The sequence below is a fragment of the Rutidosis leptorrhynchoides genome, chromosome 8, assembly GCF_046630445.1.
Source record: "Rutidosis leptorrhynchoides isolate AG116_Rl617_1_P2 chromosome 8, CSIRO_AGI_Rlap_v1, whole genome shotgun sequence".
NCBI classification, from domain to species: domain Eukaryota; kingdom Viridiplantae; phylum Streptophyta; class Magnoliopsida; order Asterales; family Asteraceae; genus Rutidosis; species Rutidosis leptorrhynchoides.
Genome location: NC_092340.1, coordinates 282,588,777 through 282,616,306, shown reverse-complemented (window position 1 = coordinate 282,616,306; position 27,530 = coordinate 282,588,777).

Below are 27,530 nucleotides of genomic sequence, written 5' to 3'. Positions count from 1 at the left end.
TCTTGATCTTGGATGATTACTTGGAATGGATTTAGAAAACTTGGAAGTAAACTTGCAATCTTGGAAGTATTCTTGATTTTATGAAACTAGAACTTTTGGAATTTATGAAGAACACTTAGAACTTGAAGATAGAACTTGAGAGAGATCAATTAGATGAAGAAAATTGAAGAATGAAAGTGTTTGTAGGTGTTTTTGGTCGTTGGTGTATGGATTAGATATAAAGGATATGTAATTTTGTTATTATGTAAATAAGTCATGAATGATTACTCATATTTTTGTAATTTTATGAGATATTTTATGCTAGTTGCCAAATGATGGTTCCTACATGTGTTAGGTGACTCACATGGTCTGCTAAGAGCTGATCATTGGAGTGTATATACCAATAGTACATACATCTAAAAGCTGTGTATTGTACGAGTACGAATACGGGTGCATACGAGTAGAATTGTTGATGAAACTGAACGAGGATGTAATTGTAAGCATTTTTGTTAAGTAGAAGTATTTTGATAAGTGTCTTGAAGTCTTTCAAAAGTGTATGAATACATATTAAAACACTACATATATATACATTTTAACTGAGTCGTTAAGTCATCGTTAGTCGTTACATGTAAGTGTTGTTTTGAGACCTTTAGGTTAACGATCTTGTTAAATGTTGTTAACCCAAAGTTTATAATATCAAAGGAGATTTTAAATTATTATATTATCATGATATTATGATATATTAATATATCTTAATATGATATATACATTTAAATGTTGTTACAACGATCATCGTTACATATATGTCTCATTTCGAAATCCTTAAGTTAGTAGTCTTTTTTTTTACTTATGTAGTTCATTGTTAATACACTTAATGATATATTTAATTATCATATTATCATGTTATATATAATATAACAATGTATTAATATGCTTCATATATATTTAGTAAGACGTGGTTATAACGATAATCGTTATATGTATCGTTTCGAGTTTCATACGTCAATAGTCTCCTTTTTAAGTATATAACTTATTGTTACTATTTTTAATGAGATACTTGATGATCATTATATTATGTTAAACATATATATTTATTCATTTATGTATCATCATGTCATATACAACTTATAGCGTTCGTGAATCATTGGTCAAACTGGGTAATCAGACGTTTACAAAATTTCCGTTTCAATTAACCAAGTCTTAACAAGTTTGATTGCTTAACATGTTGGAAACATTTAATCATGTAAATATAGTTTTCATTAAACATATAATCATATAAAGGTTCAGAAAAGTTCGGGTCACTACAATAAGGACTCCATGACGAGAGACAATCTCTTTGATATATAGTTGTGATAATTTCTCCATTTTGTCGGTTTCTTTGATTGGTAAGAAATGTGTATATTTAGTAAGATGTTCCACTATGAACCAAATAGTATCATTGCCACTAGAAGTCTTGAGCAACTTAGTAATAAAATCCATAGTAATACATTCCCACTTCCACTACGGAATATCCGGCTGTTGAAGTAAACCAGACGGCTTTTGATGCTCAGCCTTAACTTTCAAACAAGTAAGGCACTTGCTCACATAATCAGCAACGTCAGATTTCAGATTAGGCCACCAATTAAACCTCTTCACATCGTGATACATTTTACTAAAGCCTGGGGGAATAGAATATCTAGTCTTATGTGCTTCATCCAAGACTAGTTCTCGAAGATTTCCGAGGATTGGGACCCATATTCGGTTATTGAAATACCTTGTTCTGTTTCCCTTGAGTTCAAGTAGCTTTTCGAGACCACTAAGTCCCTCAAGTTAGACATTCTCTTCCTTCAATGCCTCAAGTTGTGTTTCATGGATTTGAGATGTAAGATTTGTATGAATACATATTTAAAGCTCGGACTCGGTTCGATTTTGGAACGATCCTTTCTACTAAGGGCATCGGCAACTATATTCACCTTACCAGGATGATACTTAAGCTCACAGTCGTAGTCATTTAATAACTCGACCTAACACCTTTGTCTAATGTTCAACTGCTTCTGGTCAAAGATATGTTGAAGACTTTTATGATTGGTAAATACCGTAAATTTAACCCCATAAAGGTAATGTCTCCACATCTTCAATGCAAATACCACGACTCCTAATTCCAGGTCATGGGTGGTATAGTTCTTCTCATGTTTCTTCAACTGTCTAGATGCATAGGCAATGACCTTTTTACGTTGCATCAAAACACATCCGAAACCTAGGTTTGAGGCATCAAAATAGACTACAAAGTCATCGTTGCCATCAGGTAATGATAGAATCGGGGTTGTGGTCAATTTATCCTTTAGAACCTTAAAAGTAGATTCCTGTTCTTCGGACCACTCAAACTTCTTCCGTTTATGAGTTAGCTTGGTAAGAGGTTTGGCTAGAATAGCAAAATCTTTGATGAACCTTCGGTAATAACCAGCAAGTCCCAAAAATTGGCGAATATGTTTCACACTCTTAGGCACTTCCCAGTTTTGAATAGCGGTGATTTTCGCTGAATCGACATGTATTCCTTCACTATCAACTACATGTCTGAGAAATTATATGGTTCGTAGCCAAAATTCACACTTGGAGAACTTAGCATACAGTTGTTCCTTCTTTAAGAGCTCTAGAATCAATTACAGATGTTGCTCATTCTCTTTCTCGCTCTTGGAATAGATTAGAATGTCATCGATAAAAATGATCACGAATTGGTCAAGATAAGGTTTGCATACACAGTTTATAAGATCCATGAATACAGTAGGAGCATTGGTTAAACCAAAAGGCATGACAAGAAACTCATAGTGTGCGTAACGAGTTCGGAAAGCCGTCTTAGAAACATCAGCTTCCTTGACTCTCAATTGATGATAACCCGACCTAAGATCAATCTTCGAATATATACTTGACCCTTGCAATTGGTCAAACAGGTCATCAATACGTGGGAGTGGATAACGATTCTTGATGGTTAACTTGTTGAGTTCTCGGTAATCAATACACATCCTCAACGTGTCATCTTTCTTTTTAACGAAGAGAACAGGTGCACCCCACGGAGACGAGCTAGGATGAATGAAACCTTTCTCCAAAAGTTCTTGGAGTTGGTTGGATAATTCCTTCATCTCAGATGGAGCTAAGCAGTATGGTGCCTTTGCAATAGGTGCAACACCGGGGGTCAAATCGATCTGAAACTTAACCTGTCATTGGGGAGGGAGACCAGGGACTTCTTCAGGAAACACTTCGGGAAAGTCTCTAACCACCGGTACATCTTCAATGAGTTTCTCTTCCGGTTCGACTTCCTTAACATGAGCCAAGATAGCTTGGTATCCCTTCATTAGATACTTGCAGGTTTTGATGCAAGAGATGATGTTAAGTTTAGAACCACTCATTTCCCCTTGAACAATTAAGGTTTCACCATTTTCAAGAGGAATGTTAATGGTTTTCTCATAGCACATGATTGCAGCTCTTAATGGGCGTAACCAATCCATCCTTACGACTACATCAAAGCTCCTTAACTCGACTGGAAATAGGTCGATCTTAAAGTGTTTGTCGGCTAGAATCAGGTCACAGTTTTTATACACGTTGTCTACTTTCATAACCTTACCATTTGCTACTTCTACAAAACGTTTAATATCTAAGGCTTGTGGTTTTTCAGTGAATAAGGCACAAAATTCGGTAGACACATAACTTCTATCAGCACCAGAATCGAATAAAACGGTAGCATAGAAGTTGTTAACAAGAAACGTACCCGTTATCACTTCATCATCATCACGGGCTTCTTCAGCAGTTATCACAAATGCTTGGATTTTAGCATTTCCCGTGTTAGCCTTTTTCTTCGGACACTGGTTGTGGAAATGCCCTCTTTCACCACAGTCATAGCATGTAGGAACGACTGCGTTGGCTTTTGTTGCAGGTGTATCAGTTGAAGGAACTGCAACCCTACAATTCTTGGCTATATGGCCAATCTTCTTACACTTGGTGCACTCAGCCTTGCACCACTCAGAATGGTGTTTCTCACAATGCTTACAAAAAGGTTGTTTCTCAGTATAACCTCCCTTTGTACTATCAGCAATTCTCTTATTTGAACCTTGATTCGATCCTTGAGCAGGCTCAAATTCCCTCTTGCCTTCGTTGGTCTTAACTTCGGCTTATTTATTTGCCGCAGCTTTTCTCCTTTTAGCCATCATAAGAGTTTGGGCCATTAATATCACCCCATCTATGGTTTCTTTGCATGCAGCAATAACATTACCCTGAATTTCTTTAGGAAGACCTTCTATGTACCTCTCTATCTTTTTCTGTTCATTAGGTACCATATCTGGGCACAATGTGACCAACTCTATAAACCTGTTGGTATAAGTTTCAATGTCGGTTCCTTTTACCTTCAATTCCCAGAACTCAACTTCCAGCTTATGAATTTGGTTTCTCGGATAGAATTTATCTGTCATCATTCATTTCAAGGCGGGCCATGGAATGTCGTTTGCAGCATCTAGCCCTATAGTTTGGGCATAGCCATTCCACCATGTTAGAGCAAGGCCACTTAGGGTGTGAGTAGCGTATTTCACTCGGTCAACATCTCCACAGTTTCATATGCAAAAGATTGATTCGAGCTTTTCGAACCAACGGGTTAGTTCAATAGCTTCCTCACTTCCTTTGAAGGTTGGAGGCTTACAATTCATAAACTCCTTGTAGCTGCATGTAAGACCCAAATATTTATTGTACATAATGTATTTATGGTGTACAATGCGTGTATAAAGTGTACGTGTTGCTTGCTCGAACGCCGAAGGAAACTGGACGTTGTCTGAAGTGACAAGGTGTGTACGTATCTTTTCAACCCCAAATAAAGTTTGTGTTGATGTTTCAAAGCCTTACCATTGGGAAGGAAATCTTATTATGTTTCCAACGATATTTGATTCATCAAAAACGGAGCTACGGTCAAAAAGTTATGGCCAAAACAAGTTTCTGAAAACTGACCTGCAGGTTGGAGCGGCGCTCCACCATTTGGCGCGGCGCTCCGATTGCTGCTGATGCAATTTTCAGCCTTTTTCAAAGCTTTAAATGAGGGGTACTTTGGTCTTTTCATTTAGGGTCGGTTTAGGGTCATCAAGACTGATCTAGAACTCCATTGGAGCTCATTTCTCACCCACACAAACACTCTCATTCACATCTAGAGAGAGAGGAAGAGTTCTAGAGTGAGAGAGCTTGATTTGGAGAAGAAGGAGTCGAATTCTCGCCAAAGCTCGGGTTTTAAAGTTGTTCATCTCGCTCCTAGCTATGTTTTGGTAGTATTGGTAAGTTCTAACTCCGAATTTCATTTATTATATTTAATATTCAAGTTAGGGTTTGAGATTGTTAGTTGTAAAACCCATTTGGTTGATGAAGAGGGTTTATGGAAACTTGCTATTTTGATATTTGGCGAGTTTTGGGTTGGTTAATGATTTAACCATGTTTAATACTTGTAAATGGTGTATAATCACTAGTGTTAGTGATTATTGGTGTTTTGGAAACCATTAGGGTTCTTATGGTTGACTAATTTTGACTAGAGTCAAAATTAGGGTTTGTTGATGATTATGACTCAATTGCCGATTTAATAAGGTTTATAAACTTAAAATGGATTAAGTTGAAGCATAGAACCGAGTTAAATATGTTTTGGTGTCAAAACTTACTAATGGCGTGATAATGACTTCTTATAGGTCAAATTAGGGTTTAAGTGTCATTTTGGGCAAGATAGGTGTTTAACACCTATGATTGGGTTTAATTGGCATACTAGGACCATTCTCACTTGTGTTAGTGATTATTGGTTAGTTTGGGCACGGTTTGTGCTTGGAAGTGCATTTGGGTCAAAATGGCACTAAAAGTCGAATTGGGTTAGTTTGTAAGTCAACCCTAATTGTGTTGCTTGTTTCGTGATAATGGAATAGGTACTTTCCATTGACGAGTCGCGGATTACTTGGAAGCATTCATCAAGGCGACAAGGTGAGTGTTAATATCCTATGTGCATATGTAAGTGTAGGATGGGTGCGGGTCGGGTGAAGTGGTTCTCGGTTATAGAGCTCACTTCACATATAGGTGGATTTGATGGACTTGTGTATAGGTCCAATTAGCACGGATGTGCGTTTTGCTTGACCACCTTTGACGAAGTACACACTTTGGTGTATGTTATCACACGTGGTTGTGAGTGGAATAAGTATACATGTATGTATATAATGTATTTATTTGTAGGAACGGATATGTGTTGTCCAAGTTAGTGATATATGTCGTTGTACACTAACGGCTTTTATGAACGGATGTATGTGGTCCGAGTTAGCGATATATGTGTTGTATGCTAACGGTTTATTGTATAGATATGTGTTGTCCAAGCTAGTGATATATGCGTTGTACACTAATGGTTTTATGAATGGATATATGTTGTCCAATTTAGTGTTATATGTGTTGTACACTAACGATTTTATAAACGGATATGTGTTGTCCAAGAGTTAGTGATATATGTATTGTACACTAACGGTTGTTATGAACACCGATGGGAAATTCGAGTACCATTCCTTTTTACGATTGGTTAACCTTGGGCGTTTATATATTGTTGTATATATATATATTGACGTGTTGTTGTGATGTAGCTAACCCTCCGGGTGTAGCTTATTTGGCGTTGTTCACATCATCGTTGGTGAACTTATATTTTGTTGATATCTTTAGCTTGTTGCTTAGAGATCGTACGGTATGCTTAGTGTAGTTGCCTTATTCATGGATGCTTCGGTATGCGGTATTTTATATTTGTGTGGCATGTCCATTTTATACATATATATGTATGTAGTATATTCTCACTCACTAAGCATTAGCTTACCCTCTCCTTGTTTACCTTTTTATAGATTTGCATGGATGCGGTGGATCGGTTAAGCGTGGGACTAGTGGACTCGCGTAGTTGCTTTAGAAGGCTTGCTTTTGGATTGATTAGTGCCTTCAAAGAATCCAAATGATTCTGTGCCTGCTGAAATCGTTAGCAAACAACTTATTTCTCATTCTAAACCTTCACAGACAAATCTTCTTCATCATCCATTGATATTAGAAATTCTAAGATATTCTCATATGTTCTATTATAAATATCCTCCATATTTCTGGCGATATTTTCACAGCTATTCTTATCTGAGATCATTTATCTCTCCGTAATATCTGCAACATAAAAGAAACTGTGTTAGTTTCTAAATTCTGAAACCTTCGAGTTTAAAATATGAATGTTTTGAAGTAGTGTTGGGAACTGAAGCATGGATTAGTATAATATAATGACACTTGATCAACGTCATTATATTACAGTAAGTCATGCTGAGTTTCTAATGAAGCATGATGATTCACAGTACCGTCATCATGTGCCATTTACACGACTCTTACATTCTATCTAATCTCTAAACATATCAAGAGAATATTTTTCTGGATGACTCGGTCTTCTCCAGGGTATTCTGGTAATTTAACAAATCAAAATCATTCTATTACCATTTTCTTCTTAGAGCATTAGCTATGTTCATTCTGAATTTCATATCTACGAATTCCGGACCATTACTCGCTTGACTCAAAGTCGGGAAGAGAAAACGAAAGCATGAAGCTCCGAAAAATAATGAAGAATATAAACTTCGATAATAACCCCGAAATTACAAACCGTGTATATCGATACAGATAGCAATATAGAGACACGGGAGAATTAGAAACACTATAAACACAAGAGTATAGTAGAAGTATGTAGATTCTTCTGGTGGTAGATGAAAAAGAAGAATGACAGATATAAAAGTTAGGAGTATATCAAGAATCAGGACTGGATGGAGCATATTGATGAATGCTTTAAAGTAAGAATCAAGGGAGAAAGAATAGAAGGTGTGAGTCGTGGAAAATAAGGAAACGAAGGGGTGAATTTATAGTGAAATATCCGACAGAGCAATCGAAACAGATTATTGCATATAATCAAAGAAGATCCTGATTTCCTTAATCACCATAGAACCAAATCTTATTATGTAAGATTCTCTTTAAATCCCTTAAATCCCGAAAATCAATCATAACTACGTCATCGGTTAAGACGAATATATTTTACTCATCTCACTCTTTTACGATAGTCTCATTTATATTCTTCGCATAATCGAATTGTTTTATCTACATTACTCAATGATGATAAAACTCCATTATCACCTTATATTTGTCATGAAAACCTTCTTATTATTATCCATAACAACCTCTATCAAATTTCGGGGACGAAATTTCTTTAACGGGTAGGTACTGTAATGACCCGGAATTTTCCGACCAAATTATACTTATGAGATTAATATTTACATAAATTAAACCATACCAACATGATAAGCAATCCAAATTGTTGAGATTTGTGTTTTTGAAAAGAGTTTTACACAACGTTTGACCGTCCAATATGACCGATGATATCACGAACTATATAACATACGATAATTATACGTTTGTGTATATATATGTATTTATATATATTTAACATGATCTAAGGATGGTTTAACATCTCATTGTGTACTAATGACAATGAGTTATAAGTATATTTTGAAACTACTAACTTAAGTTTTCAAAATGATAACTATACGTAACATTCTTTGATATATATACTTATAATCTAAAATACATATAATGTATCGTATATATAATGTATTTAATCACTTTTAAGGACTTAAATACATAAAACAATATAAGTATATTCACAAAAGATAGCTATATTTGAATTCTCGTTCCGTTTCCTCAAGATTTCTATACGTATATCTAGGCTATATGTACCCGTATCATACAGAGCTTCTATACGTATTTACTATTGGTATATACACATCAAATCAACATCCTAATCAATATTATTATTGCCCTAGATATTAGTAAGAAAACAAAATTAGGAATCGTTTTCTTTCTTTATAAACTAAAAATGTTTTTATAAATGAACACCATTTCTTCACTCCATTTTCTCATAACTACACCCTCATTTCTCTCTCAAAATACTCCTAACTTCATACTTGATCATCTCCAAGCATTTTCCCCATCATTTAGCTTCAATTACAAGCCTTAAACACCATAAGAAAACTCTTTCAAGAACATATCAAAATAACCACCCGTTTGAAGAAGTTTACTTCCAACCTTTTGATCTAACTCCACCACTCTTTGATTCCAAGATTATTTCTTATCTTTTGCAGTAACTTTGTCCAAGTAACTTGAGGTAGTAACCTTGTTCATAATCTTATTCAATTCATATTCATATAGCTATCTTATTTTGTGGTATAAAATTTTAACAACAAGAACATAGTTTGAATGATTTCAAACTTGTTCGCAAACTAAATAGATCCTTCTAACTTGACTTTTAAAACACTTCAAGACCTATAATATATCATAATGATATGCTAACCTAACAAGATATAACTTGGTTTTACAAAGAACATCTTAAAAACTGAATCTACGTCGTCGGAGTGCAACCGGGGGCTGTTTTGGGTTGGATAATTAAAAACCATCTTGAACTTTGAATTGGAAGTTCATGTTCTGGAAAAATGATATTTCTTATGAATATGTTAACACATAAAAATTTCATGGTTTAACTCAAAGTGTAAGCATTTTTAGAAAAATGATCATTAAATGTTGTTTTTATGATGAAAAATGATCACTTTCATAAGTTTCACCAACGTTTGACCTATAACCTATGATTTCGAATACAAATTAAGGTATTTTCAGTTCATATTCTTAAAATTTGACTCGATCCAAGGAAGTGGCAAGTTGAACCAACAAAAACGGAGTTTTAATGAAGAAACTACGACTAAAACAAGATTGGGTATCCGAAGCTAGTTTAGCTACGAAAATATTTGGAGAAAAAGTAAATTAATCATATCTTTTCTAATTAATATGATATTTTATATGTAATTACTTATGATTTGATTTTATATATTTCTGGACTACCCGTAAACAACACGAGAAGATTAATCATAAGACCTCATGATTGTACGCAACACGTCATTTGACAACACGGTACTTTATGTACGCAACACGTCATTTGACAACATGGTACCATGGGTCGAGATTAATGTTGATCAATATGAATACGATGGGGCCTTTATTTATTTTATTTAAGCAACTAATTGTGGACCACTAACATCGGACTGCTAACTACGAACTAAGAAAATATTAAAAGTATTAAAAGTATATATATATGTAACGATTACTTAAAAAGAAAATATGTTGATATATTATATATATGGTTAGGTTTGTGATATCTATCGGAGACCAAGTTGAATTAAATACCTTCAAGGCAAAAGTGAGTTTCATTTGCTCTCTTTTTAATTGCTTTTGCAGTATATATTTTTGGGCTGAGAATACATGCGCTGCTTTTATAAATGTTTACAAAATAGACATAAGTACTTAAAAATATATTCTACGTTGAGTTGTACCACTGGCATATTTCCCTGTAGCTTGGTAACTACTATTTACATGGGTATTGTAAACGTGAATCCTATTGATAGATCTATCGGGCCTGACAACCCCAACCGGACTGGACGACCAGTATTCAACGGTTGCACAGTACTTCATTTTGGTGACTACACTTGGTACGGTGTAGCGAGATTTCATAATAAAGGGAATATGCGACGTTGATTAAATGTTAAGTATGGTTACCAAGTGCTCAACCACTTAGAATGCTTTACATACACTTGCGAGTGTATTATGTTTATGATTATGAAATCTTGTGGTCTATTAACATATTGAAATGATTGTTATGATAAACCTATGAAATCACCAACCTTTTGGTTGACACTTTAAAGCATGTTTATTCTCAGGTACGAATTAAGTCTTCCGCTGTGCATTTGCTCAATATAAGGACATTACTTGGAGCCGATCATCGCAATAGGACCAAATGTTGATGACTTCGTCCAGGTGGATTAGGAAGGGTTCTTTCAGATTAGGTAGAGTATCCCCAATCGCCATGCTCGGCTTTATTTTGTGTTACAAATCATGTGATTGAAAACTTGTATTTTCGTATGAAAGTCGTAAAATGGCCGATGTGGGCCCGGCCTAGTAAAACTTATTGTATGAAAGGAACGTGTTAGTTTTTCGTATATGAATAGGTTGTGAAAAGCGTTTTGTCTAAATACGTCGGGAAGTGGTCAAACATTTTCGCATTTCATGACTTTTTGGACAGGCCAGTTTGGCGCGCCGCGCGGCCATATGGCGCGCCGCGCCATATGCTGTTCCAGCAAAAAAAAATTATTTGATATTTCCGCGTGATCGTTTGTATTACGGGTTGGGTTGTTACAAGTGGTATCAGAGCATGGTCTAAGGGATTTAGGTGACTTGAGATAGGTACCTAGACTTAGACTTTTGTGTGTGCTTAATTGTTGCGGGACTTGTAGGATTACGGGTCGGAATGGGTTTAGTTAGTGCCTTGTTTATAGGTTGACTAACGTTTATATTAGTAATGCGGATATTATTAATATGCGATTGTGTTGTGATAATGATTCTTGTGTTGTGTTTTGTTTACGTTTGCGGTTGCATATATCATCGAGCGAGGCGGTCGTTGTACTAACGAGTCGATACGGCGTGTATGCGTAATTAGGACTTGCAAACCTTATTACGGGTGCAAATCGTGTCTAACAAGTGATGTACGACGAGTGTTTAGCAAGATGGGGCGGTGTTGTGTGTGTGCTTTATACGATCGTAATATAATCGCTTTGCATTCCTCGGAATGGCGACGGGAAATGGGATCGAGACGAACGACGCTGAGTTTAACGCTAGAGTTGCGGCCGCCGTTGCGGAGCAAATGAGTGCGTTTCGAGAAGAAATGGATAGGAAGTATTCCGAACTTCAAAGTAGTGGTGAAATGGAGCGTTGTCTTAAGAGCTTCATGAGGACTAAACCCCGATGTTTGACGGGAAACCGGATCCTTTGATAAGCACAACTTGGATCTCGGATGTTGAAGGATGTTTTCGCACTATTGAATGCCCTCCCGAAAAAAGACGAGACTCGCTACTAGTTTGTTGCGGGGTAGGGCGATGGATTGGTTGGATGGTAAGATTGATTTTGTCGGTGGCGAAACGTTTATGGCTTTATCGTGGGACGAATTTAAGGAGGAATTCTTCGAGGAGTTCCGGACTTCAGCCGATTTGTGAGAATTGCGTAATGAGTTGCGAAATTTGCGACAAGGAGCTATGGATTTGAATACTCTCAAGACGACCTTTATGGTGAAGGATCGTTTTTGCCCGGAGTATTTGGGGAATGATCATTTGTTGATGCAAGATTTCTATCGAACCTTGAATAATGACTTGAGGAGTAAGATTAGCAGAGTTCAGGCGAAATCGTTTGCGGAGTTATTCGCCGCGGCTAGAGGTTTCGAGTCGTATTCGCGATCGAAGGTTGGTGAACCTTCCAGTGAGAGAAGGGTTGTTTCTTATGGTGCTCCAAGTAAGAGGACTAAGGGTCCGAGCGTGAGCACGGGTGGTACACGGTCGGGTATATCGGATTCTAGTGCGTCTAAGTGTTACAATTGTGGCGTGAGGGGTCACAAGTCTTGGGAATGTTCGGTACCAAAGGGTGATGGCATGGGGTGCTTCATTTGCCAAAAAGAAGGACATCGTAAGTCGGAATGTCCCAAGTTAGCGGTGACGATTGCGACAAGGAGACGTTAAGGTACGTTTCGTTTTAATAAATATGTCCTTTGATTATTTATTAAGTGTCGTTGAGTTTGGTTGTTAAATGCATGGTGTTGTGCATGTTGGTGTTAAGGGTGACGTTCCTAATGGAGTACCCTATGGTGGCGTTTGATTGTTGAGCGAAGGGCGTAAGACTTGGTGTAACCAAGCATTCCTTAGTATTTGGGAAATGTTTCTACCAAATCATGGAAATGGGTTCGCTTTCGTGTTGAAGTTGATGAACCATGAGGTTCGTCGGGTGGATTGAAACTCTTGAAATCGAGTGTTGATCTCGATGCATGTTGGTAAAGGAGTCTACGTGACGCGACATTAGGTGCCTTTTTATACCTACTAGCATGGTGTTCGACTCCGATTGTGTTGCGGTTACATTGTACTTAGGGTACCAAAGTGAAACCCTTAGGTACATGAGTGATCGGGTGAAATTCGACAAACTAAAGCAATTGGATGATTGCGAGTGTATAGTTCGTGTAATTTGTGGTACACTTTTCGTTCGAAGTGTTTAAGGATAGGTTAGGATCCTTGGTATGCTCAAAGTTGGAGCAAGACATGGTGATGGGCCATGTGAACCCAATTGTTGGTAAGGTCTACCTTTGGTAGCATTGTACGGGTGTACGTGATGCGGTTATGCAACGTAATTCCAAGTGGGGGAGTTACACTCCCGCACGAGGAGGTTTTAGTGTGAGATTTCGGACAATGCTTTTGGTAGATCCGAAATTTGTGTTGGGACCTAGTTTTGGTCGATTTGTAGTAGAGTACAATTTTGGTTAAATTTTACTTATGATTTTGGATTTGGAAATTTTCACCGAGGTGGTAATGTGGTAAATCTCGTTGAGAGATAATGGACGTGTTTGGCGAGCAAGGTGAAATCCCTCGGTTAAGGGATGTGTGTGTCGGATTCTCTTTTAGAGAATTTTTGTTTTGTGCCTATGTTCGATATAGGTGGTTCTTGCTCGATTGTGTGAATTGTTAGTGGTATCCGTTAGGATTCACTATGGCGTAGCAGAGCGTGATGTTACGCTACTCGTTGTTCGAGGCCAAAAGGGCATTGATTGGTGAAGAATGACCTTAGGGTCCGCTGACTTCATCATGGTATTGTTGATTGGTGAAGCATGACCTTCGGGGTCCGCTGACTTCATCATGGTATTGTTGATTGGTGAAGCATGACCTTCGGGGTCCGCTGACTTCATCATGGGAGTAGTGATATATCGGTGAAGCATGACCGTTGACGGGGTCCGCTGACTTCATCCGGTGTTGAGTGATCTATCGGTTGTTTTATACACCGATGATGGGGTCGTGAGGACCAAGTTGTGTGATTAGTGATGTGATAGCCGTGTTTCGCTCATATGTTGTTACGGGTGTGACAATAGTCGATTTTGTACACCTTAGGATTAGCGTTGGCATAGTCGTTTTAGGCACTTTTGGTTTTAGCCGTTGCTTATGATGTTAGGATAGTGGCATATTGGTTATATTGCGCACTACAAAGGATGTTTAGAGGTAAGTGTAATCCGTAAGGATTTATGTGGTTCGATCTTCAACGTTCAGATTGTTGAATTTAGGTTGAGACTTGGTCGCTTTTAGCGTTGTCCTTGGTAAATGTATGCTAAGGAATTGATATCTCGGTACGAGATTGGTTGAGTTTTTCCTGATATGGAAATTGACAGGTTTTAGTGCTCGGATTGTGGTTTTGATAAATCGCGGGTGACGATTTTAGATGTTAAAGGTGATTCATTGGGAAGAATTGTCCAGGAAAGTTCGGATTGGGACTTATAATTGAGGACCGTTGAGTAGGTCCGGATTGGTTAAGTGGAGAAGATCACGAGGACGTGATCGAGTTTAAGTGGGGGAGAGTTGTAAGACCTAAATATTTATTGTACATAATGTATTTATGGTGTACGATGCGTGTATGAAGTGTACGTGTTGCTTGCTCGAATGCCAAAGGAAACTGGACGTTGTCTGAAGTGACAAGGTGTGTACGTATCTTTTCAACCCCAAATAAAGTTTGTGTTGATGTTTCAAAGCCTTACCATTGGAAAGGAAATCTTATTACGTTTCCAACGATATATGATTCATCGAAAACGGAGCTACGGTCAAAAAGTTATGGCCAAAACAAGTTTCTGAAAACTGACCTGCAGGTTGGAGCGGCGCTCCACCATTTGGCGCGGCGCTCCGATTGCTGCTGATACAATTTTCAGTCTTTTTAAAAGCTTTAAATAAGGGGTACTTTGGTCTTTTCATTTACGGTCGGTTTAGGGTCATCAAGACTGATCTAGAACTCAATTGGAGCTCATTTCTCACCCACACAAACACTCTCATCCACATCTAGAGTGAGAGGAAGAGCTCTAGAGTGAGAGAGCTTGATTTGGAGAAGAAGGAGTCGAATTCTCGCCAAAGCTCGGGTTTTAAAGTTGTTCATCTCGCTCCTAGCTATGTTTTGGTAGTATTGGTAAGTTCTAACTCCGAATTTCATTTGTTAGATTTGATATTCAAGTTAGGGTTTGAGATTGTTAGTTGTAAAACCCATTTGGTTGATGAAGAGGGTTTATGGAAACTTGCTATTTTGATATTTGGCGGGTTTTGGGTTGGATAATGATTTAACCATGTTTAAGACTTGTAAATGGTGTATAATCACTAGTGTTAGTGATTATTGGTGTTTTGGAAACCATTAGGGTTCTTATGGTTGACTAATTTTGACTAGAGTCAAAATTAGGGTTTGTTGATGATTATGACTCAATTGCCGATTTAATAAGGTTTATAAACTTAAAATGGATTAAGTTGAAGCATAGAACTGAGTTAATTATGTTTTGGTGTCAAAACTTGCTAATGGCGCGATATTGACTTCTTATGGGTCAAATTAGGGTTTAAGTGTCATTTTGGGCAAGATAGGTGTTTAACACCTATGATTGGGTTTAATTGGCATATTAGGACCATTCTCACTTGTGTTAGTGATTATTGGTTAGTTTGGGCACGGTTTGAGCTTGGAAGTGCATTTGGGTCAAAATGGCACTAAGTGTCGAATTGGGTTGGTTTGTAAGTCAACCCTAATTGTGTTGCTTGTTTCGTGATAATGGAATAGGTACTTTCCATTGACGAGTCACGGATTACTTGGAAGCATTCATCAAGGCGACAAGGTGAGTGTTAATATCCTATGTGCATATGTATGTGTAGGATGGGTGCGGGTCGGGTGAAGTGGTTCTCGGTTATAGAGCTCACTTCACATATAGGTGGATTTGATGGACTTGTGTATAGGTCCAATTAGCACGGATGTGCGTTTTGGTTGACCACCTTTGACGAAGTACACACTTTGGGTGTACGTTGAGTGGAATAAGTATACATGTATGTATATAATGTATTTATTTGTAGGAACGGATATGTGTTGTCCAAGTTAGTGATATATGTCGTTGTACACTAACGGCTTTTATGAACGGATGTATGTGGTCCGAGTTAGCGATATATGTGTTGTATGCTAACGGTTTATTGTATGGATATGTGTTGTCCAAGCTAGTGATATATGCGTTGTACACTAACGGTTTTATGAATGGATATATGTTGTCCAATTTAGTGTTATATGTGTTGTACACTGATGATTTTATAAACGAATATGTGTTGTCCAAGGGTTAGTGATATATGTGTTGTACACTAACGGTTGTTATGAACACCGATGGGAAATTTGAGTACCATTCCTTTTTACAGTTGGTTAACCTTGGGCGTTTATATATTGTTGTATATATATATATATATATATATATATATATATATATATATATATATATATATATATATATATATATATATATATTGACGTGTTGTTGTGATGTAGCTAACCCTCCGGGTGTAGCTTATTTGGCGTTGTTCACATCGTCGTTGGTGAACTTATATTTTGTTGATATCTTTAGCTTGTTGCTTAGAGATCGTACGGTATGCTTAGTGTAGTTGCCTTATTCATGAATGCTTCGGTATGCGGTATTTGATATTTGTGTGGCGTGTCCATTTTATACATATATATATATATATGTATGTAGTATATTCTCACTCACTAAGCGTTAGCTTACCCTCTCGTTGTTTACCTTTTTATATATTTGCATGGATGCGGTGGCTCGGGTAAGCGTGGGACTAGTGGACTCGCGTAGTTGCTTTAGAAGGCTTGCTTTTGGATTGATTAGGATTGGGTAGAGTATCTCCAATCGCCATGCTCGGCTTTATTTTGTGTTACAAATCATGTGATTGAAAACTTGTATTTTCGTATGAAAGTCGTAAAACGGCCGATGTGGGCCCGGCCTCGTAAAACTTATTTTATGAATGGAACGTGTTAGTTTTTCATATATGAATAGGTTGTGAAAAGCGTTTTGTCTAAATACGTCGGGAAGTGATCAAATATTTTCGCATTTCATGACTTTTGGGACATGCCAGTTTGGCGCGCCGCGCCATATGCTGTTCCAGCAAAAAAAAAAATTATTTGATATTTCTGCGAGATCGTTTGTATTACGGGTTGGGTTGTTACACTGCAAGAAGTAGGATTGTTTTGAGGTCCTTGGTTGTTCCCATGGTGATTGTTATTATTGCCTTGGGCGGCAGCAAGCAGTTATTGGAATTGTACTGGGTCAAAGTGATATTCGGAATGTTGGTAGCACCGCGAGTTGATTGAGCCATTAATCTTCAATACATAAAACAGTATTAGTCGAAGAGTTTTATGGTGCTAGTGAATTATAATTTTCTAAATAAATGCACAAGATTCACACAACGCATAATAGGATAGATAAGGAACACAACGAGATGTATTAAAAACATTTGAATTCATTAAACATCACAAAGATAACTAACATCCTTTATTACACATGAAACGAAACAAGAATAGTAGGTTTAGGCAAAGCCTTTACAATGAACGGAAAACTAATACGGAAACAGAAAAGAAATCCTAAGATCTAATTTTTCTTAGGAGGTGGGGGTTGGGTCATGAATTTTTCCCACAGAAGATCCTTGAGAAACTGCATATCCCATTTCCAGTTCCCAATCCTTTGATTTTGCTGCTCAATTTCTCTATCATATCTCATAACAGTCTTTCTGAAGATGTAATACACATCATATGAGTATGTTGACAATTCCTCTTGTTGATCTTCAAGCGTACTAAAGTGACCATCAATAAGTCCCCTTAACTTACCAAACTTTGTCTTCACTTCATGTAAGTCACTCATTACCATAGCATGCTCAACAGAGTTGGTGCAAAACACGGGAATAGTGGTAAGACGGGGTTCTTTAGATGAGCTTGAACCCTCGGTATTTGATGTCTTGGATTCCTGGGTTTCTGGCTCCGGCTGGGCCTCTTCTCCTGGCTTGGATTCTTCCTCGGGTTCTTCCTCGGAAGGCTCCTCTTCCTTAATTATTTATTCTACAAACTCTTCCTCTTCATTATCCCCATCATAGTTAGTATTAGTGTGGGATTCTTCCATAAAAGGTGAGTGTGGCGGAGTAACAGGCATGTAGACCGGTGATGCTGGTGGAGTACCCGGTTGGTAAACTAGTGATGTTGGTGGAGAAACGGGTCCATAAGTCGGTGTGCGGACAGATCCTTCAGAGTCGGATCCCTCGAAGTCAGAAATGACGATTGGGTTACGGAGAGACATCCTAAATGAAAAGAGAGATGATTAGGTAGGTTCTAAGGAAGACGTAAAGGCACGAAATAAAATGTAAAGGAAAAGCACTAAAAATCTTAAGTCATGAAAGGTTATAGACCTATGGATTACTAAGGCACCTAACTAACACATAAGGCACACATAATATGCAATCCTGGTTCTCTATAACATACTGTGCTCTGATACCACTATGTCATACCCCCAAATAGGGTCGGGGGTAAATATGACTTCACAATGTCACAACACAAGTATATAGGCGAGAACGACTCTAAATGAGACGTTTTATTAAAACAATAATTGTATTGTAGCGGAAACGAAATAATGTTTTACATGATAAACCCAAATGTAATTAATAATTGTTTAACAAATACTAAGACATAAATATGTGAACTTCAATGCATCAGCTAGCAAAGCAACATAGGATAGCACATAAGCTAATCTTCACCTGAGATAAACATGCTTAAAATGTTAACACAGTGTTTGAGTGAACATCATAGGTTTAATAATCATAATAAATTTTAGACCACAAGATTTAGTTCAAAACATCAAAATATTCAATATGCCATGAGTTATAATATCGAGCTAAATATTAACCCCTGACACTGTACGGGTGTCGGTAATCATTATTATGTACCACTTTGACGATCGGTCAATGGGTAGAGACGTCGCTCTCAATAGGCCTACTCACAATAATTAAGCTTGCAACATTTCAATTCCAGCAATTAACGATATTATGGTGGGGATTTGCACGTAAGAATACAAGTTAACAAAGTCTCACGAAGTTGCATATCAAAAAGTTTAGGCACATGTGTCTAAATTGTAAATCATTTAAAAGTAAGCATGTGTCTCACCCCCAGATTTATAAAATACATTAAAATATGTAAAAGTGGAGCTATGAAGTTCACCTTAGTAGAACAGAAGAATTATTCCACAAAAGAATGAATTGAACGGAACGGACGTGATCGAGATCTCAACCTAGAGATAGAATGTATGATCAGATATTGCCTAATAGACATACGTATAATAACTATACCAATGATGATGGTTTTCTAAAAGAATTTCCATTTTCGGAAGGTTACCATTTACGAAAAGTTTCCACTTATAGTAACTTTCCAATTATAGAAAGTTCGGGTTAATCTTTTACAAGACGTTGTACAACTTTACTCAAACTTCGTTGCTATCAAATAAGTCAGGAATGACCAGATGTAACTGAGGGCCCAGGACTCTTGACCAGAATCTAAGTCATGGCATTCGAGATCCACAAGCTATCCCCATAAATGGCAACCTAGACATCATACACTTACGACCGTGAGTAGCGGTGAAATTTGCATAAGTCATACCTTATCTTTGATTAACTTTCACTTAGTTTAGGTCATATTATATGTTATTATATAAGTTATATTATATTCATTAATGTATTACAATTTAATTATTTTATATTATATACTATAAGTTATTAAATTAGTATAGTATTATTTATTATTTAATTCCTTTACAATATTATAGTATAATAATTACTTAAGTATTATTAAGTATTTAATTACTTGTATTACATATCATACACTAATAGTTATATTATATTAAGTATATATAAGCTTAGGTTTATTAAGTTATTATTGTTTAATATAACATAACAATGTTTATTATTAATTATATACCTTTGATATATTAATTATTTATTATATATAATATTTATACATATATATTACACAAAATTCATAATTAATTAAATAAATATTAAATAATAATAAAATATAAATTTTACAGACCTTTTATAATTAGTATAACTTTATGAAAATTTATAAAAATTATTTATCTTTATCCTATATTTATTTAGTATATATCTTTTATTTATTTTTTGTAAGTATGTAATAAGAGTTTTAATATAGAATAAATACCAATTCGACCTGTATATTAAGTTTTATATTTTTTACAGGTTCCTATATATTTTATAAACCCAGGAAAATTATATATATATATATATATATATATATATATATATATATATATATATATATATATATATATATATATATATATATTTATATATATATATATTTTATTTTCTGCTAAAAATATTTATTAGGAATTTTGCATTGTTTAACCATATAATTCGAATATAATTAATAATAATACTCCAATACTTCCAAAAATTATTTTTAAACATCCCTTAACGGTTCTAAGTATTTTTCATGTAAAACCTACTGTTCTTATAATTTTATACAAATTATTATTATATTTTACATATATGTATATTGATTTCAACATTAAATGCATAACAATTACGAAAAACATTAGATAAATTAAGTTTTTGATTTCAAAACTCTTTACACATCAAAAAGAAGTTACAAAAATTTTTGTTTCAATTTTTGAAGTCGTTTGCTATTTTTATTGATTTTAGCTTATATAAACCCTAGCCGATTAATATAATTATAATAAATATATAATACATCATAAAAATATAGTTTTTGACTTAGATCATCTTTATAACATTATTAGGTTTTGAAAAAATAGGTTCCATGAATTTATTTAGTTCATAGCTATTTTAATTGATTTTTCCCACATATACCGATAATATATATACATATAAAATGCTTTTAATTAATTAAAATTATAAAAATAAGTTGTAAATTTATATAATTATTTTTCCCAGATCTTAGAATACCTAATAGTATTTATCACATACAATACATATTTTTATTAATTCATTAAATATTTATTTATAATATTGCATATATCGGCCGAATAAAACACAAATAATTTTATAAAAATTAGTAAATCGATTCATAAATCTGGAAAGATATTTTTTATAAACTGTATTAATCTTATAGCTAATTATCATGTATTTATAATAATTTTATAAATTGTAAAACTATTTATTTATTTTTGCTTGTGTTTCGGCTGAACGGAAATAAAAAGAAAAAAAATCAAAAATAAAAATAAAAAGAAAAGAAAAGAAAAAAAAATCTTACAAATATTTTAGGGTTTTGAATGAGCTCCCAAATTGTGAATGAGAAATTATGAAAACATATGGGGGTATTTATAGGCATAAAAAGACTTGAACTCCAAGAAAATATACATTCCTTTTAAAAAAATTCAATTAATTTCTTTTTTTTATTCGGCCGACTCCTCCTCCCCATATATTTTTATTTATTTTTTTATAAAAACAATTTTTAACTTTCTAGATATTTTATATATATTCTACCTTTTTAATTATTGATTTATATATATATATATATATATATATATATATATATATATATATATATATATATATAATTTTATATTTATTACCCATAACTTATACATTTTATATATACACATATTCATATACACATATACACTTCATTTATTAATATATATCATATACATACTAATACATAGTATATACTTTTAATAATTATAATAATAATAATATTATTATTAGAATTATGGTTTGGGTTAGAGTAATAATTAGGATCGTTTAATACGAGTATTAATTATAGTTCATTAATCGTAAGCGGATAACAACCCTAAATCTTATACACAGAACAACCTAGTGAAACCCTAAGGGCATTTAAGTCATTACAGAATGGAAAAATGAGGGTTATTATATGTTAGACCATGATTTCATCATGAAACATTCTCGAATTTGTTTACACAACACTGGTAAATCATCATCAATCACTTATAACATCTAATTCGATTAATTGCTGATGAAAGGAGCGAGTAGATGAAGAACACAAAAAAAATTGATTTCATGATTTAGATGATTTCAGGCCTTGATTTCTACACGAAATATATTTGAATCATCATCATATCACTCAACATCTATCAAATGAACCTAAATCACAACTGAGATCTCAAATTTGAACAAGAGCACTTCGTTTGACTTTTTCTTCAAAACTTTGACTCTAAAATTCGGACTCGAAACTTTGAATTTGGATATGTAAATGCACAAATATTTTCACGAGATGAATTGTAAGAGATCTGCAATTTTTCTTTTCTTCAACTCATAGCAGATTGATCTGGAGAGCTAATTATGTTTGACTTTTCGAACAACGAATAACTCGATCAAAATCTCTTCGAATCTGTTAATTTTCACGAGAGTTAAGATTTGATTATATATCAAATTTCTGTATTCAATTTGTTGTTATCATCATCATTTGTGGAAGTTTGATTTTGAGCTCCATGAAGATCATGAATACGGGTACTGTAGCTATTTGTTGGGATGAATATGATTATGAATTGTGATTTTTTGAAATGATATAATGATCAGATACGAATGGTGATTGTAAAAATGATACTCCCTCCGTCCCATTACAAGTGTCCACTTACTTTTTACACACAGTTTTAGGAAATCTCACTAACTTCATTCTCCACCAATCAGAAATCTTCTCTCTCCAGAATAACTTCTTCTCATTAGTTGAAACACAAAGTGGACACTTGTAATGGGACATCCCAAAATGAAAATGTGGACACTTGTGGTGGGACGGAGGTAGTATGTGTTTTGTGATTTGGAATGAATTTGATAGTTTTTGAGATGTCCGAATCTGAGATTCTCATGGATGAATTCAATTTGGACGGATGATCATTCATCAATATTTATGTAAATCATCTTCGTTTCGTTGAAGATCCTGCTTTGATACCACATGTAGGACCATAGATCTACATGCACACGGGAATGTGAACGAATAGCCACGAATATTCAAGGAAAGCTAGAGAGAAAATGAAAGTTTCATTCCACGGCTTCCTTGAATTATTGAAGTACATTGGCAATTGTTAGCTATTCTAGGGAGCCTTGGATCCTTTAAATAGCCCTCATCTAAAGAATCCTCCATACGGATTGGGAAACCCGTTTTACTCCTTTCCAGGGTTCTAACAGAAGTGATTAGCAAGCAATACACGAAGCATTTTTTCTGATATGAAAGTAATCGGAAGACCTCGAGTTTCCAGCCATACATACCCCAAAAAACCTTTAGCTTTGCCAGCCAAGGGGGCAATAACCACAAAATCCAACTCCTTCGAAGCCCCAAGAAGTCTATCTACACAACTCTTATCTAAACTGTGACAACCCGGAAATTTCCAACCAAATTTAAACTTTAATCTTTATATGTTTCCGACACAATAAGCAATATTTGTTAAGTTAAATTTCAAGAATTTTAAACTATGTTCATACATTCATTCAACTTCGACCAAGTTCCAACGATTCACGAACCATTAAACGAATATGATTATATATGTATATGTGTATATATATTATAACTTGAAACGTAAACGAAATATTAGATTAAATACTTTATATGATTGTATCTGTTTCAAAATGTTTATCAATGGAATTAGAAGATAAGATCAACTGATTGAATTATCAGATATATTAATTTATGATTACAAGTCTCTGTTGAAAGGCCCACGTTGATTTGAGAAATCTTTCCATTTTAACAATATTCGGAAAATGGTAAAGTAATTTATAAATAAGAACAAATTGTCAATCATTGAGAACTAGACAAAGGATAGTGGAAGATTGAATCTCATAAAGACTCGATTGATCTATTTAGTTTCAAACGTACAAAAACGTTTTCAGTTTAAAAAGAACTTTATTATTAAAACGTATATAACTTTTATAAATATCTAGAACCACTTTTGACAACTCATTACTTAACTAGTACGATAAAGATAACGATATTTATATTTTATTTTATTAAATATATATAACGATTTAAATTAATATTATATATATTTATACGCGTATAATACGTACATAGTTTTATACTTTTACTATACTTAAACTTTACCTTTACTTTATTTTTACTTTACTTTAACTTTAATAATTCACTTTAATAATTCATACTTTAATAATTTATACTTTAATAATTCACTTTAATAATTCATACTTTAATAATTCACTTTAATAATTCATACTTTAATAATTCACTTTAATAATTCATACTTTAATAATTCATTTTAATAATTCAAAAATCTATTATAAATAGAATTCAATAGGTTTCATTATTTCATAGAAACTTGAAAATATTTTTCTCTAAACTCTCTCAATCGATTTACATATATATATATTTACTCCGTATTATTTCAAGATATTATTAGTATACATAAAATATTACGACGGAGTGTTGTCCGAGTGATTTCGAAATTGTTTTTCGAGTAGGATAGGATTAAGGAAATTATGGGTTATAGCTATGGAGGTGATTGAGTATGGTTCATGGGTATGCTCGTGAGGTCAATATAGTGTTTATCATTTCCGTTGCGTCTATGTACCTTTCCTGCAATATTGAATCTCAATATTGATACGTGAGTACTCATAATTTAACTTTTACATACTAATAGTGTATCCCTGACTAGTGCTCGAGTATTTAGGATTATGCATGCTTGTACTTTTGATATTGCCCTTAGACAGGTTAGGTTGAATCTTGAATTAGTTACACTTGCGGTTGAGATAAGGTATAAGATATGCATGTCCTTGGAAAGCTAGCGAAAAATTAAGAACTTTTCCTTTAGATATCAAATGGTTTCGATGAACGGATTAGAAGTTATAATCAATTGAATTTTCGATATTTTTATTAAAAATGATTATTATTATCGTCGTTTTTATCTTCGTTCTAGTTTTATCTTATTATTATCATTATTATTATCTTTATCAATAAAAGGGATTTATCATTAAAAATTGTTTTTTTTATTACTATCGTTATTATCGTTAAAGTTATAATTAGTATTATTATTATTATTATCCAATTATCATTATTATTATTATTATTATTATTATTATTATTATTATTATTATTAGTATTATTATTATTATTATCATTATTAATATATATATATATATATATCATTATTTAAAAATGGTTATTGTTATTGTTATTATTATTATTACTATATTATCATTAAGATAATTATTAGTATTATCGTTAATAATATTATAGTAACTATCATTATTAATATTAGTGTAATTAAAACAAATAATTGTAACACCTAAATATTTTGATTACTATTATTATCATTATTATGAACACGATATAAAAGATGATTAAAAGCTATTAAACGAAACGATTAGGAAATAATGAGTAAGAGTATCATGATGAAATTAAAATATTATAAGATATTAATTTAGATAAAATTATCGTTCTTATTATTTTTATCATTACTATTATTATTAAAAGTATCGTTAGTATTAAAACTATCATTTTAACAAAAATTATCATTTTAATAGAAATGTCATTGTTACTATAAAATATCATTATTATTATAAAATATCATTATTATTATTATTTTAAATAGAATTATTATTTTAAAGATAATATTAAAAATTATCGTAAATATTAAAGTTATCATAATTAGAATTATCGTTTTATCATAATGTCATCTTAGTAATTATAAATATTGATATTTTTATAATAATAATTATTATTACAAAATAATACAACTTTTACTTACTATCATTATAGATATTATTTTATAAAATAAATATGTGATACAAACATATTTTACTACGTGTAATAACTTACTTTAATAATACCTATCATATTATCTTTATGATATTAAATGAACCCTATAAATTTTATTACTTAATATATATAAAAGTATATTTGATTATATAAATTTAATATAAAATTTTATTTATTAATAAATAAATTATATTATTTACTCTAATAAATCTTTTTAAAATATTTAAAAATATAAAACGACGATATTTAAACTATATATTAATCATGTATAGATTTTTAGAAATTATTTTGAGTCAAATTTACTTTTGTTGACTTTTGCATATTAGTCTCGAGCATTAGGATTGTGGTACACTATGACTTGACCTAATTTGTTAGACAAATATTGACCAACATATAAATATATATAATTAATTTAGGTTCGTGAATCCGAGGCCAACCTTGCACTTGTTCAATGACGTTATATGTATTTTTACTACGAAATACAGTATGGTGAGTTTCATTTGCCTTTTTACCCTTTATATTTTTGGGCTGAGAATACATGCGCAACTTTTATAAATGTTTTACGAAATAGACACAAGTACGTGAAACTACATTCTATGGTTGAATTATCGAAATCGAATATGCCCCTTTTTATTAAGTCTGGTAATCTAAGAATTAGGGAACAGACACCCTAATTGACGCGAATCCTAAAGATAGATCTATTGGGCCTAACAAACCCCATCCAAAGTACCGGATGCTTTAGTACTTCGAAATTTATATCATGTCCGAAGGAGGATCCCGGAATGATAGGGGATATTCTTATATGTATCTAGTTAATGTCGGTTACCAGGTGTTCACCATATGAATGATTATTTTTGTCTCTATGCATAGGACGTATATTTATGAGAACTGAAAATGAAATTCTTGTGGTCTATTAAAATGATGGAAATAAATGATTATGATAAACTAATGAACTCACCAACCTTTTGGTTGACACTTTAAAGCATGTTTATTCTCAGGTGTTAAAGAAATCTTCCGCTGTGCATTTGCTCATTTTAAAGATATTACTTGGAGTCTTTCATAGCATATTTTGAAGAACGTTGCATTCGAGTCATTGAGTTCATCAAAGATTATTATTAAATCAATTTATAGTTGGATAGTGGATATTATGAAATGGTATGCATGCCTGTCAATTTTCGATGTAAAGAAAGTTTGTCTTTTAAAAACGAATGCAATGTTTGTAAAATGTATCATATAGAGGTCAAATACCTCACAATGTAATCAACTATTGTGAATCGTTTATAATGTATATGAACGAGTCCTTTCAGTTGGTATCAGAGCAGTGGTCTTAGCGAACCAGGTCTGCATTAGTGTGTCTAACTGATAAGTCGATAGGATGCATTAGTGAGTCTGGACTTCGACCGTATCTGCATGTCAAAAGTTTTGCTTATCATTTTGTGTCGAAAATTAACTACTTATCATCCTCAGAAAATTACCTGCTTATCATTTTTAGTCTAAGACACGTCTTGCTGTATTGATTGCATGAATAGTGTATAGACAAAAATTCATATCTTAGCATATCTGCTAAATCATATCTTAACGTATCTGTTACTTTAAACTTTGCCTGACATATCCCGCAAAGTCCTCCGTAATCTACGAAATCTTTTGATCTATATATATATATATATATATATATATATATATATATATATATATATATATATATATATATATATATATATATATATATATATATATATATATATATTCTATGTAATTAGAATACCATCCGTTAGCCAAAATCATTTCATATCGAAAAAAAAATCCTTTATCCAATCGTACGAAAT